The sequence below is a fragment of the Macrobrachium nipponense genome, chromosome 32 (genome assembly GCF_015104395.2).
Source record: "Macrobrachium nipponense isolate FS-2020 chromosome 32, ASM1510439v2, whole genome shotgun sequence".
Taxonomy (NCBI): Eukaryota; Metazoa; Arthropoda; class Malacostraca; order Decapoda; family Palaemonidae; genus Macrobrachium; species Macrobrachium nipponense.
Window position 1 is genome coordinate 18,895,882 of NC_061094.1, and position 15,387 is coordinate 18,911,268.

At 38.9% G+C, this 15,387-nt stretch overlaps 1 protein-coding gene across 2 annotated transcripts in view; it reads left to right on the forward strand.

The window, feature by feature from the left end:
* LOC135207252 (ADP-ribosylation factor-related protein 1-like) overlaps window positions 1-15,387 on the forward strand; it is a 140,838-nt gene that overhangs the window by 17,626 nt on the left and 107,825 nt on the right. The gene's annotated exons all lie outside the window — the stretch shown is intronic.

The window sequence follows — 15,387 nt, forward strand, 5'->3', positions numbered from 1 at the left end:
GATTAAGGATCTGTCGGTAACTTGCAAGAAAAAGCAACAAGGGACCTCTTGACTCAATCTTCCAGACGACCTACTCCTCGGCTTCTACTTCAACAGCTCCAGCACCCAAGAAGAAATTTAAGCCCTTTCGCTGGAGCACCTTCCTCTAGAGGTTCTCGAGAGGAAGGGGGTCCTCAGAGGTAGATCTCTTCTATCAAGAGGGGAAAAAATTGACGTTTCTGCCCTTCAGGCACCTGTAGGTGCGAGACTCACCTTATATGATCAGGCATGGAGGACGATAGGGGCGGACACCTGGACCCTAGATGTGATCGAGAGAGGATACAACGATCCCTTTTCCTCTCTGCGCCTCCTTTGAGCACGAAGCCGATAGACCTGTCGCCCGCATACCAGTCAGAGAAGCAACAGATCTTACTCGACCTTCTAGATCAAATGTTGGAAAAGAAGCCGTGGAGGAAGTCCTGATGCTGGATTCCCCAGGCTTCTACAGGTTATTTTCCTAGTTCCGAAGCAGTCTGGGGGATGGAGACCTGTCCTAGGACGTCAGCAGACTGAACATTTTTGTAAAGAAAAAGAAAAATTCAGGATGGAAACTTCTCAGTCTGTGCTAGGGGGGCCTTGAGACCAGGGGATTGGATGGTGTCATTGGACCTTCAAGACGCTTATTTCCACGTCCCGATCCATCCCCAATCAAGGAAGTTCCTGAGGTTCGTCTTAAAAGGGCAGGTCTCCAGTTCAGGGCTCTGTGCTTCGGTCTGAGTACGGCGCCGATGGTTTTTACTTTCTCATGCGGAATGTGGCGAATGGCTTCACCTATCGAAGATAAGAGTCTCGCTCTACCTGGACGACTGGCTAATCAAGTCGCCTTCGAAGTCAAGGTGCCTGGAGGACCTTCAGACGACATTACAGCTGACGAAGGCCCTGGGGCCTTATAGTCAAACTTACGAGAAGTCCCCATCTGATACCCACCCCCGCAGTCCATCGTGGTATCTGGGGATTCAGATGGATTCAGCGGCTTTCAAGCTTTTCCATCAAAGGAACATCAGCAGAGATGCTTAGAGAAAGTGTTAGCCTTCTTAGGGAAAGAAACATGCTCGGCGAAGGAATGGAGAGTCTGCTGGGAACCATTTCTTCGCTGGAGAAGTTTGTTTCCCTGGGGAGGTTGCACCCTCAGCCACTCCAGTTTTTTATGGCAGAAAAACTGGAAAGACAAGAATCTAGACTCGACTTTGATTATCTCAAAAGCGGTCAAGGATCATCTGAAGTGGTGGCAAGATCCGACCAAACTCTCGGAAGGGATGTCCCTCAAGCTTTTGAGCCCCGACCTAGTGTTGTTCTCAGACGCCTCCATGGTGGGCTGGGGAGCAACACTAGGAAAGGAGGAAGTGTCAGGCCTCCTGGAGAGGGGAACAGAGGTCCTGGCACATAAACTTAAAAGAATTGGAGGCTATTCGGTTGGCTCTTCAGTTCTTCGAAGAACGATTGGTGGGCGTGAGTTGTCCAGATCAACTCGGACAACACTACGGCTCTCGCTTACATAAAAAAGCAGGGGGGGGACACACTCTCGATCACTGTTCGTGATAGCGAGAGACATCCTTCTATTGCGAAAGCTCGAAACGAAAGCTCGAAAAACAGTGATCCTGACAAGGTTTCATTCAGGAATTCAAAATGTTCGAGCGGATCTTTTAAGCCGTCGACATCAGATGCTTCCCACAGAATGGACCCTACATCTAGAAGTTTGTCAAGAGCTATGGAAGTTGTGGGGACGGCCGCTAGTCGACCTCTTCGCAACCTCGAAAACGAAGAGGCTTCCGATTTATTGCTCTCCAGTTCTCGACCCGGAAGCAATAGCGGTAGATGCCCATCCTATGGGACTGGACGGGGATGGATGTGTACGCCTTTCCCCCGTTCAAACTCTTAGGAGAGGTAACAAGGAAGTTTGCGGCGTCGCCAGGAGCGAGAATGACTCTGATCGCCCCTTTTGGCCCTCAAGCGATTGGTTTCACGGAGGTCATGTCTCTTCTGGTAGACTTCCCGAGAACCCTGCCAGAGAGAGTCGATCTTCTCAAACAGCCCCACTTCGAGAGGTACCACGGGAAGGAAACCTCTCCGCTCTGAGTCTGACTGCGTTCAGACTATCAAGAAGTTGGCCAGAGCGAGAGGTTTTTCAAGATCAGTGGCAGAGGCTATTGCCAATGCGAGAAGAGCTTCCTCTCGAGCAGTTTATCAGTCGAAGTGGGCTGTCTTCAGGAGATGGTGTAGGAAGAAAGGTATTTCCTCCTCCACGACCTCTGTGAACCAAATCGCTGAGTTTCTCCTGCATTTGAGAAATGTGGACAAACTAGCAGTGCCCACAATAAAAGGATACAAGAGTATGCTGTCAGCTGTCTTCCGCCACAGAGGATTAGATCTGGACAAATGATAAAGATCTTTCACGATCTTTTGAGATCGTTTGAGACAACCAAAGTACTACAACCGAAGGTTCCATCATGGAACATTGATGTAGTTCTAAGGTTTCTTGATGTCGGCTCCCTTTGAACCTTCTGCATGCTGCCTCATTGAGAGACATACTAGAAAGGCGATTTTCCTAACTGCTCTTGCCACGCAAAGAGGGTTAGTGAAATTCAGGCAATTAGTAAAGATGTGGGTTTCAGAGGACACAGTGCAGTGTGCTCCTTGGATCCTAATTCTTAGCGAAGAATGAGAACCCATCTAAAACCCCTGGCCAAAAACCTTTGAAATCAAGGGGTTAACAGAGTTCATCGGACAAGAGCCAGAGAGAGTCCTGTGCCCTGTCAGGGCTCTCAAATTTTACATGCAAAAGACCAAAGATTGTCGGGGTCCTTCTGAGAACTTATGGTGTTCTGTTTAAGAGACCCGACTTTCCTATGTCGAAGAATGCACTGGCATTCTTTTTACGGAGCACCATCAGGAGGCCCATGCGTCCTGCTCGGATGTGATATGAAGCTTTTGAAAATAAAAGCCCATGAAGTGAGAGCTGTTGCGACTTCAATGGCATTTCGAAAGAATTTGGCACTTAATGATATCAATTAGCGCTACTTTTTTGGGGCGAAGCAACTCTGTGTTTGCTTCACATTACCTGCGGGATGTGAAGACGGCATATGAGAACTGCGAGTCGCTTGGACCATACATATCCGCAGAAATGGTGTTGGGGGCAGGGAGCAGCACAAATACTATCCTATAGAAAAGGGTAGGTGTGCTTTTTAATTTTGGTGTTGGTTTATGGTTGAAGGGTTGGTTGCTTGAGGCGCTTTCCCTTTCTTTAGCCTAGAAGTTATGGGACTAACTTCGATAGGTTAGGTCAGGTGGTGGTTTTTAGCTTCGTTGCCCTCACAGTATGGTCAATATGGTCTAGTCACATTGTGGTCACGCCCCCGTTGACAGATCATCTAGAGCGCACATCCAACTACACAGGTCACTACCTTGTTGGCAACTCTAGTAAAGCAAAAGCAGACTTCGGTGACAGTAATCAAGAAGTCAGCTATGCTAACAGGTAAGGAATCAAGATGTCAATCATCTGCACTTGAGGTGTTTCCTAAATCCTTCTATTCGTCCCTTCCCACCTCCAATGGTGGGATCAGCTATATATATATCTGACAGGTAAGTTTCATGAACAAAATGTTATTGTTATGATACAATAAAGTTTGTTCATACTTACCTGGCAGATAGATTATAATTAAAGTACCCACCCACCTCCCCTCGGGACAGTGGTATGAAAAATCTGAATAGAAATGGGAATGATTCCTGATTATCCGCCTCCCAGCGGCGGGAATGGGTACTAACCACCTGGCCGCCCACCTGCGTGTGCTCCGGGAGTTTTGAAATTCTGTCGGACGTCGGAGAATACAGCTAATATATATATCTGCCAGGTAAGTATGAACAAACTTTATTGTATCATAACAATAACATTTCTAGTATTCAAACACTGGAAGTTTCTTTCCTTCTTCTTCCCCAGGGTGCCAGGGGGATAAAAGTACTGGTGGTAAAAATGTTAATTTAAGAGTACTGTACTGCTCTGACATATCAAGAGATATAGATTATGAACAGCTTTTCCAATTGTTAAAACAATTTGGAATCATTGAAAGAATAAGGATGAAACTTAAGAATGACAAGAAAAATTTTGAAGCATTTGTCATGTACAATAATCATACTCAAGCCCAAAGTGCCCTTTCTCATATATATAATAAAGAAATTACCAGTCTTTCCTGCCAGGGGAAACTATAAAATCAAAAACTATGAAAATTCTGAACGAGACTGTCCTAAATTCACGGACCTGTATGAAGAGGAGATTCGGTTCCTAGAACTATTCCAGAACCAGTATTGGTATGTAGCCTCATACAGAAAAGGCTGTAATAATTACTTTAAGGGCTATGAATGCCTGGAAAGAAAAGTAGGACCCATCCCAAAAGGAAACCTAAAAAGATTCGGCCAAAATTTACTAATTAAGGCAGTTGATGAATCTCATTCAGTAATGCCAGGAGCCTTTAAATCATCTCCTAATGACGTTATTCATAAAATTTCCTCCCATAAATCTTTTAATCATTCAAAAGGTATTATTTATTGCAAAGATTTGTATGAATTTTCTGAAGAGGAGATTTTGAAAAGATGTCCCACGAACAGTAATTAATGTCAAAAAATTCAAAAGGAGGTAAACAAAGCTATTTTTACTCACATTTTCAACATCATATTTACCAGATTATATTCAAATACAGCACTTAAACATCAGCATTAAAAAGTATAATTGTCGCCCTACTCAGTGCTTTAACTGTTTTAATTATGGCCACATAAATGAACACTGCACAAATAAAACTAGATGCTTCAACTCTTCTGAATTACATGAACTTGACCATCAAGAACAAGCTATCTTCATCACAGCAAATGATGAGCACATTAGCTTCGGAGGAGAAAGTTATTTGGAGGTAACCCAAATACAAGGCTATCTTACAGTAATGCTGCCTCCAGATCTATTGCTGCAAACAAGACCAGCATGAATGATTTAGCTAACTCCTCCCTTATTATGACTATTAAGAACATGCCCTTATCAGATTCTGATAGGAAGACTTTGACCCAGAGACTAGAGATCCTTTACAAACAAAAAGTCATTCGGCTAAAAACTCTCCAACTCAGTTGGACAAACCATTCATCATTAACAACAAAACAAACCATTTGAGGTGTTGAATGATGAAACAAGAATCAGACAATAGATGTTGAAATGGAGGAAGTGAAAAGATCAAAGAATTTTAAATTAGGTGGTAATACATCCAATGATGTTGAATTGGAAGCTGAATTACTTATTGATTTTAACGCAGAAGGCCTTAAAAGAAAACGAGATAGTGAAATCCCTCTCAAGTCCCAAAAACAGTACTTGAAATCAAAACCAGACCACTCACAAGAATTAAATGAAATAGTCACAAAAGCAGAAATACATTATGAAGAATCTTTGGTATCACAAGCAACTGATATTAATCTGTACAGTGGTCCCCCCGTATTCGCGGGGGATGCGTACCAGACCCCCCCGTGAATAGTTAGAATCCGCGAATGTTTGGAACCCCTATGAAAATGCTAAAAACAGAATATTTTGTTAGTTAAAACTCAAGAAAAACCCACTAAAAATTTTCATACTTGGTTTTTTAATAGTTTTTATCACAAAAAGTGCATTTTATGATGAAATTCATCAACCAGGAATTTGTGGGATATTTATCATAGAAAAATACCGCGAATGCCCAAATTTTCCGCGAATAATGCAGGGAAACGTTCCCCAGAGAAATCCGCGAATGTGTGAGTCCGCGAATCTGGAGAACGCGAATACGGGGGGTCCACTGTACTATGTTGAATCGGTAAATGAGGTATCCCCTTCTCCCATACTTGGTGAAACAGGAAAATATTTAGTTTCTACACATACCAAATCAACCCATGACTCATCATGTGGATGTCATGACTGTCTTCAATCAGATAAACGAAATACCACAAATATCTGTGAAAACCATTAGTAATTTAATTGACAATATTATCAAAAATAAGAAAAAGGGTCAGTATGGTGAAATGGAAAATCACACAGAAGACTGCATGTGTGTTGACCACCTCCTCAAGAAACATACATCTGGCTCTCTCAGTTTAGAAAAGTTTTTAGAAAGAATAAATCAAAAGCAACAAAAGACCCATAACCCAGGTGGAACCAAACAAGAATCCATTTCAAAAATCAATAGAAATAATGTTCTGTCTGACGAAAATCCAACTCTATCACCAGAACATTGCAATTTCTACATTATCCAGTGGACATAAATGGTCTCAAAACAAGATTAAGATTAGGTGAAATACAAAGACTATTAAAAGAATATCAACCAATAGCAATATGCTTACAGCCCACTAGTGATACTGTACCATTTATTGGTAATTATCATCTTGCCTCTCATTCTGTGCCCTCTACTGATACATTAGGGACAGCAATATACGTAAATGATAATATTACTTATGATGATATTACTATAACAACCCCAGAACTCCAGATAATGGGTATTAAACTCTATCTTAGAAATCAACCCTTTAATTTATATATATGTACAATCAACCCTCCTGTGGTTATAATTTAGAAAGACTACAACAAATTCTCCCAAATATACAGGAGAACTTTTTATTAGTGGGAGTTTTCAATGCCCATAATCCTTTATGGGACTCTTTCTGCATTAATGCTGATATAAATGGTGAAAAGGTGGAACAAATAACTATTAATCATAACCTTTGTACTTTGAATGTAAGTGATATTAGCACCTATTATTCAAAAACTTATGGGTCATACTCATCCATAGACTTAACCATATGTTCCTCAAGTATTATTGACAAATTCGAGTGGAATGTCCTGGATGATCTTTATACTAGTGATCATTTCCCTATCTTGATAACTTGTTTGGGACCTACATCTGCTTCTTCAGTCCCTCGATATAATACAGACAAAGCGAACTGGGATATGTATAAATATCATACAAGTCAAAGACCATCACTCGATCCTTTACAGGATCTTGATGAGACAACTGAAATTATAACTGACCTTATAACCACTGCTGCTGATCATTCTATACCAAAGATTACTTCTAAGCCTCTGAAACATTGTGTCCCTTGGTGGTCTGAAGTATTAAATGATTTAATAAATGAAGAACATATATTATTGGAAAGAAATGAGAAATGTTAAACAGACGATTCAAGGCATTAAGCTCCAGACCTTTGCATTTTGAAAATACAGCAAACAAACTTATTATCGATATAGCAATAGAAATCAATATTCTAAAACCATATTACGTATAATAAAATTTCTGCAAAATTTAGAAGAGAAGCTATTGAAGGGAAGATTATGTCCTGACAAAAGTATGTCTCAAGCTTATCAGACACAACATCGATAAGTAAAGTATGGGAGAAATTTAGAAAAATTAATGGATCCTATAATAGATCACCCAGGCATGCACTTTTGCGCAATGGATCACCAGTACATGATCCTAAATCAATTTCAAATATTTTAGGTCGCAGTATAGAAGCAATAAGTAGTATTGATAACATGAATGCCCATTTTCGATTCATCAAAACTAGAGAAGAATCAGTTTCTCTGAATTTTGAATGTGTAGAAGACATTTATTGTAATAAGAAATTTACTGAAGAAGAATTTGAATATGCTTTAAGTAATTGTAACTCCTCTGCTCCTGGTAAAGATAGTATAAACTTTGATATGATAAAAAATTTGGCTCCTATGGCTAAGACTTATCTTTTACAATTTTATAACCATCTTTGGAGCAGACATCTTTTTCCAGAAACATGGAGACATGCCATAGTAATACCCATAGCTAAACCAGGTAAAGATCCTAGCAATCCCAATAATTATAAACCAATTTCACTGACCAGTTGTTTGTGTAAACTTTTAGAAAAAATGGTAAATTTTAGGCTCACTTGGTGTTTGCTTCTTAACAAAGTCCTATCACCAACACAGTTTGGATCACAAAAAGAGAGATCAACTCTAGATTCTCTTTCCCATTTAGAAAACCATATACGGAGTGGTTTTGAAAGAAAACAAATTACAGTAGCAGTGTTCTTCGATATTCAAAAAGCATATGACACTACATGGAGACATTCAATACTTAAATGTTTACATCAGCATGGATTTAGAGTCCACCTCCCTTTCTTTATTAAAAATTATATAAATAATAGAACATTCCAAACCCGAATAGATAATATTTATTCAGATATATATCAGCTAGAAAGTGGGGTACCACAAGGTAGTGTCTTAAGTGGTACTCTCTTTACTTTAGCTATACTAAATGACATAGTACCACAAAGAGTCCAAAATAATCTTTATGTAGATGACTTTACAAAATATTCATCAAGTAACCTTCGTCATATCCAACGAATACTTAATTCAGCAATACAGAAAATATATTCATGGACTGCATCAGTTGGATTTAAACTGTCTATTGAAAAAACACAAGCAATAATGTTCTATAAGAATAGTAAATGGAAACAAAATCAGGACATTATTCTCAACATGGGCAACAATCAGATTCATTTTCAAGACACTGTAAAGTTCCTGGGACTAGTTTTTGATACTCAACTGGAAGGCACATATTTTTCATGTTAAATCAAAATGTAACAGTGCTCTGAATTTGATGTTGAAACTATCCCACACCACCTGGGGTGCAAAGCGGTCAACTTTGTTGATGATATATAAAGCACTGGTTTTATCTAGAATTGATTATGGGAGTCGAGTCTATGGATCAGCATCACAATATGCTTTAAGATTTTTAGACCCAATACAAACTCGCGGCCTAAGGATGTGTAGTGGAGCATTTAAATCATCTCCAAACTTGTCAGTACTATGTGAAAGTGGAGAACCTCCTCTCTCTCTACATCGTGATCTGGTGACAATGCGCAGTGCCTTGAATATTCTTTCTACTGATTCTCCAACAAAAAAGCTGTATGATATGCGTGATATATTTATTAATAATCATGTTCCACCTTCTCCAGTTAGAGCTAATAGGCTCTTAGAAGCAACAAACATCAGAATTACTTCTTCCAAATCATTGTAACTTTCCACCACCTTGGATTATGGAAAAGATAAAAGTATGTATCCACCTAACATTTTTACTAAAAAGCAGTAATTTGACTTCTTATCAGTATAAACAATACGCTTTAGAACATATTCACCAAAAGGGTCCCCATTTTCCTATATATATACTGATGGTTCTAAATCATCCATAGGAGTGGGATGTGCAGCTGTCTCCCCCAACTTCACCAGACAGTTCTCTTTACCCAATGAAGCATCAGTGTTTATAGCTGAATTAATAGGAATTTTAATGGCAATTAACATGATAAAAACTACTGAAAATAACCTCTCTATGAAATTCGTAATTTTGTCCGACTCTAAAAGTGCCATAGAAGCCCTCCAAGGCTATTCACATAAAAAAAATTTGGTGTTACAAATAAAACACGTTATCAGTAGATGTTATCATCAGGGATTAAATATTAAAATATGCTGGGTCCCTGCCCATGTTGGAATTGTTGGCAATGTAAAAGCAGATATAGCTGCTAAATCTGCAGCCCATTGTCCAGTTTTTAATATTAAACTACCAGTAAGTGATTTTATTACAGCTGTGAAAGATTTTATTAATGCCCAATGGCAGTCTAAGTGGAACAGTGTATCGAATGAAAATAAATTCAAACAAATCAAGCGTTGTGTATCCCTTTGGAATTCATCCATCCAAAGAGACAAACGTGTAGAAGTAATCTTAACAAGACTAAGAATTGGCCACACTAGACTGACCCATGGATTTTTAATGTGCACCCCACATGAAGAAGCACCTGTATGTAATTTTTCCAGTGCTCCTTTGAGCATCAAGCACATTTTTAGCGAATGTCGAGGCTACATGAGAGAGAGGACTTTGTTTTAGTAATAAGACAATGATTGATGTTTTTGGAGATTCAGAATCTTTCTCTGCTTCAGAAATTTAAAATTTTTTAAGAATTACTGGTCTTTTTAAAAAAATATGATTTTATTTGTTCTTTCTTTTTTTTTTAGTTATATACAGAGTATTTATGACTTTTTTTTATATATAGAATGATTTATTTATGAAATTTTTAATACAGAGAGTATTTATGATTTTTATATAATTTAGAATTATATGTAGGTATGTGTGTAATAAGATGTATGTATATATATATTTGAACTAATTTATTTATTTATTTATGTATTATTTTCTTTTCTTTTCTCTCCCTGAATCTCAGTCCAGCCCTGTAAGAGTCGAGATCGACTCATTGGGCTGGATAATCCCCTTTTTTAATCAATCAATCAAAGTTTATTGTTTCAAACAAAAATACACCCCAAACCATCATCGCGAAACACCTAAAGTAACCTCACATTACAGTACTCTCTTACTAAAGTTACTCTTAAGTAGGCTATATATAGCCCTAAAATGCTTATACAGTGGTACCTTGAGATACGAAATTAATCCGTTCCGAGGCGGCCTTCGTAACATGAGCTTTTCGTATCTTGGACCGCATTTTACATGTAAAATGTCTAATCCGTTCCAAGCCCTCCAAAAACACCCCAGTAAATTTCATAATAAAGCTAAATTGACCTATAAATAATGAAATACTACAACAATTTGGACCATTCAATACCTTAATACGTACTGGGGCTAACCTTAACTGTTAAACCTAAATAAATAAAAAGTGTATTAGTGTACATGGTATACAAGAAATACTGTACATATGTAGTAAAATGTGGAAGCTTACCTTTCGAGTGAGGCGCTCTCCGAAAGTGGCGACAGAGGAGGAGGACAAACCGCAGATACGTACGTACACTTAACTTTACGAAACATAAAAAAATGTAAGGAAAACATACATAAACTAAACTTTATGAAACACATTAACAAAACTGTAACACTTTACAAAAAACTAAAATTAAAAAATTTTTTTTGTCTTTATTTTTACATTTTTTTTTTACCTTTTTATACTTTACATACTTTTTTTTTTTTTTTCAACTTTGTTTTTTATTATCACTTGGTTCTTCCTTTTTGCTTACTCCTGCTAGTACTAAAGGCCTCTTTAAAAAAATAACAATCCAAGGAAGATTGCTTCTGCCTACTTTTCACAATGTTCCTGAAACGACTCGGGCAAGCGTCATCGAACTGTGTAAGCCTTTTCGGGGTGTCTTTTTTTTTTTCTACAAATGATTGCACTTTATGAAAAGCAGCTAGAACATCCTTAATTTCTGCCGTTGTCATAGGGTCATCCTCCTCCTCGCCGCTGCAAGAGAACTCCTCTTGAACAACGTTATGTTGCATGGCCTCCAACTCCTTCAGGCCATCCGTCGTAAGCTCCTCTTGGTGCTCCTCGAGAAGGTCGTTGATGTCGTCCTCGTCAATGACCAGCCCCATGGACTTGCCGAGTGCAACGATCTCATCAAGATCTGGTTGCAAAATAGTTTCAGGATCGTCAACTGTTTCTGAATCTGCAGCATCAGCTTCGCCCACGTCGAATCCCTCGAAGTCTCGGGCGGGTACAGCATCAGGCCAGAGTTTCCTCCACGAGGAATTCAAGGTTCGCCTCGAAACCTCCTGCCAAGCTTGGTCAATGAGTCGGATGCATATCACAACATTGAAATGCTCCTTCCAAAATTCACGCAAGATGAGGTTTGTGGCATCGCTGATGTCAAAACATCTCTTGAAAAGATGTTTCATATACAGCTTCTTAAAGTTCGATATCACTTGCTGGTCCATGGGCTGGAGGAGAGGGGTGGTGTTAGGCGGAAGATAAAGAACCTTGATGAAGAAATACTCCGCTAAGATATCTTCCTCGAGGCCAGGAGGGTGAGCAGGGGCATTGTCCAACACCAGCAGGCATTTCAGGGGGAGGCGCTTCTCTTCCAAGAATTTCTTCACTGTCAGGCCGAAACACAGATTTACCCACTCGGTGAACAAAAGCCTTGTTACCCAGGCTTTCGCATTAGCCCTCCACATCACTGGAAGCTTCTCCTTAAGCACTTTGTGGGCCTTGAAGGCTCGAGGAGTCTCGGAATGATAGACCAGTAGGGGCTTCACCTTGCAATCCCCACTGGCGTTCGAACAAAGTGCGAGCGTAAGCCTGTCTTTCATAGGCTTATGCCCGGGTAGCTTCTTCTCTTCCTGCGTGATGTATGTCTGACAAGGCATTTTTTTTCCAAAAAGGCCAGTCTCATCACAGTTGAAGACTTGCTGAGAACTGTAGCCTTCCTTGGTCATCATCTTGTCGAACGTCTTTTTAAAGGCTTCGGCCGCTTTCGTGTCCGAGCTGGCAGCCTCCCCATGCCGCACCACCGAATGGATGCCAGTCTGTTTACGGAATTTCTCGAACCACCCATTCGAAGCCTTGAAGTCTGGGGTTGGCGTTGATGTCCCTTCTCCTCTGTCGTCTTCGGCCTGGGCAATCAAATCGCCGAAAATAGCGCTGGCTTTGTGGGAGATTGCCGTCTCTGTTATCGTATCGCCAGCGATTTCTTTGTCTTTTATCCTGACAAGAAGAAGCCTTTCCATCTCGTTGTGCACTTGGGTCCTCTTGCTGGACAAAATAGTGATGCCCTTGGAAGGTGTAGCTGCTTTGATGCCAACCTTCTGCTTAAGGATGGTGCCTATTGTCGACAGATTTCGGTCGTATTCCTTGGCGATCACACTCAATCTCATACCAGCTTCATAGTTCTTGATAATCTCCATCTTCGTTTCCAAAGAGAGCATCCTCTTCTTTCCGTGAATTTCAAGTTTCTTGGGACCCATGACTACGTATATACTGTACGTAATTATGTTATGTATACGTATACGTATGGAGTAAAGCTCTCACACAACACGATAAAGTATACAACAACGAAATCACTAATGAATTTACGTTAACCCTCTTACGCCGAAGCCCTAAAAACCAAAACGTCTCCCGTATGCCGAGGCGAGTTTGGAGTGAGCGCGGAAGCGGAAAAAATAATTTTTTAAAAAAATCACAGCGCGCTTAGTTTTCAAGATTAAGAGTTCATTTTTGGCTCCTTTTTTTGTCATTGCCTGAAGTTTAGCATGCAACCATCAGAAATGAAAAAAAATATCATTATCATATATAAATAATGTGATATATGGTAGCGACAAAAAAAATTTCATACATAATTGTATTCAAATCTAGCTGTGCAAAAATCGGTTAAAACTTACGAGTTACTTTTTTATCGTTGTATTGTACACTAAATTGCGAACATTTTGATATATAACACATTGTAAAACGATCAAAGCAACACAGAAAAAATATTATCACAAAATGATGCATGAATTCGTAACGTGCGGACGTAAAAAATGTTTTTTTCAAAAATTCACCATAAATCTAAATATTGTTCTAGAGACTTCCAGTTTTTTTCAAAATGAAGACAAATGATTGAATATTACGATACTGTAAGAGTTCTAGTGTAGAATTACAGTTTTCGACCATTTGGAAGAGTTAAAGTTGACCGAAATGTGATATATATATATATTTTATTATATGCAAATATTGCAAAATTGAGAAAAGCTACAACCTTGAAATATTTTTGTTTGTATTCTTCATGAATTTGCGCACATTTTCATACATGAAACTCTATAAAACGCCTAATATGAAAAGGAGCAAAAATTAGGAGAATGATACGTACGCATTTCGGAGATTTGCGGCCACGAATCGGCACGCCGAGGGAAAGAAAGTTTTTTTTTTAAATTCACCATAGATCTAAATTTTGTGCTAGACACTTCAAATTTGTTTCAAAATGAAGATAAATGACTGTATATTACTAGATTGTAAGAGTTTTAGCTTACAATTGCATTTTTCGACTATTTCGGTAGAGTCAAAGTTGACCGAACGTAGTTTTTTCTATTTATCGTGATTTATATGGAAATATTTTGAAAAATAGAAAAGCTACAACCTTCAATCATTTTTTGTTGTATTTTACATGAAATTGCGCACATTTTCATATATAAAACTTTATGTAAAGGCTACTTTTAAATGGTGCAAACATTTCGACAATCGCAAGAAAAAATTTCAGATTTTTTTCGGAAGAGTTACCGCGCGGACGTAAGGAAAATGTTTTTTTTTTTTCATAAATTCACCATAAATCGAAATATTGTGTTAGAGACTTCCAATTTGTTGCAAAATGAAGGTAAATGATTGAATATTACTAGAATATAAGAGTTTTAGCTTACAATTGCGTTTTTCGACCATTTCAGTAGAGTCAAAGTTGACCGAAGGTTGAAATCTTTGCACTTATTGTTATTTATATGAAAATATTTCAAAACTGATAAAAGCTACAACCATGGGTTGTTTTTAGTTGTATTGTGCATGAAATTGTGCACATTTCCATATATAAAACTTTATGTAACGGTAAATTTAAAATGGTGCAAACATTAGGACAATCACATGAAAAAAAATTTATTCGAAGAGTTACTTCGCGGACGTAGGGAAAAAGTTTTTTCATAAATTCACCATAAATCAAAATATTGTGCTTGAGACGTCAAAATTGTTGCAAAATGAAGGCAAATGATTGCATATTACTAGAATATAAGAGTTTTAGCTTACAATTTCGTTTTTCGACCATTTCGGTAGAGTCAAATTTGACCGAAGGTTGAAACTTTGGCACTTATCGTAATTTATATAAAAATATTTCAAAACTGATAAAAGCTACAATCATGAGTATTTTTCTGTTGTATTCTACATGAAATTGCGCACATTTTCATATATAATACTTCATGTAACGGCTAATTTAAAACGGTGCGAAAATTATGTCAATGTGACGAAATAATTTTTGAGATGTGTCATTGATACCTTTTAGTGCGATAAGAAAGAAATTCGCGCTTGCGCGCCTGCGTAACAATTGTAAACAAAATAACGCCTTGATCCGTGAACTCCCAGCATCCCCCAAGGCGCGTGATTCAAAAGTTTTAGGTTGGTAGGCCTATAAGTATTTTTCCACGAATTAAAAAAAAAAAACTTTGAGTCGACGTCCATTCGGCATACGGGAGACATTTTGACTCGACGTTTAATACGTCCAATTGGCGTAAGAGGGTTAATAAACAAAATAGTTAGAACGAACAAATACCGCGTGCGTACGATACAGATGATGCCATGCAGTGGCCGAAAAAGCACGCCACTACGTAGTAGATGCATGATGGGAGGGATGCTGACCAATAGTAGAGCAGGATCTCATGGTGGTGACTAGCATCAGGAACCAATGGGAGAGCAGGAGGATGGTGGCGAGTCTACTCAGTTGGCGGTGCACGAGTTTCAAAATTGTTATCGGTGGTCCGGGCGAATCTCGGACTTTACGGCAACAACCTTTCGTATCTTGAGCAATTTTCGTATGTA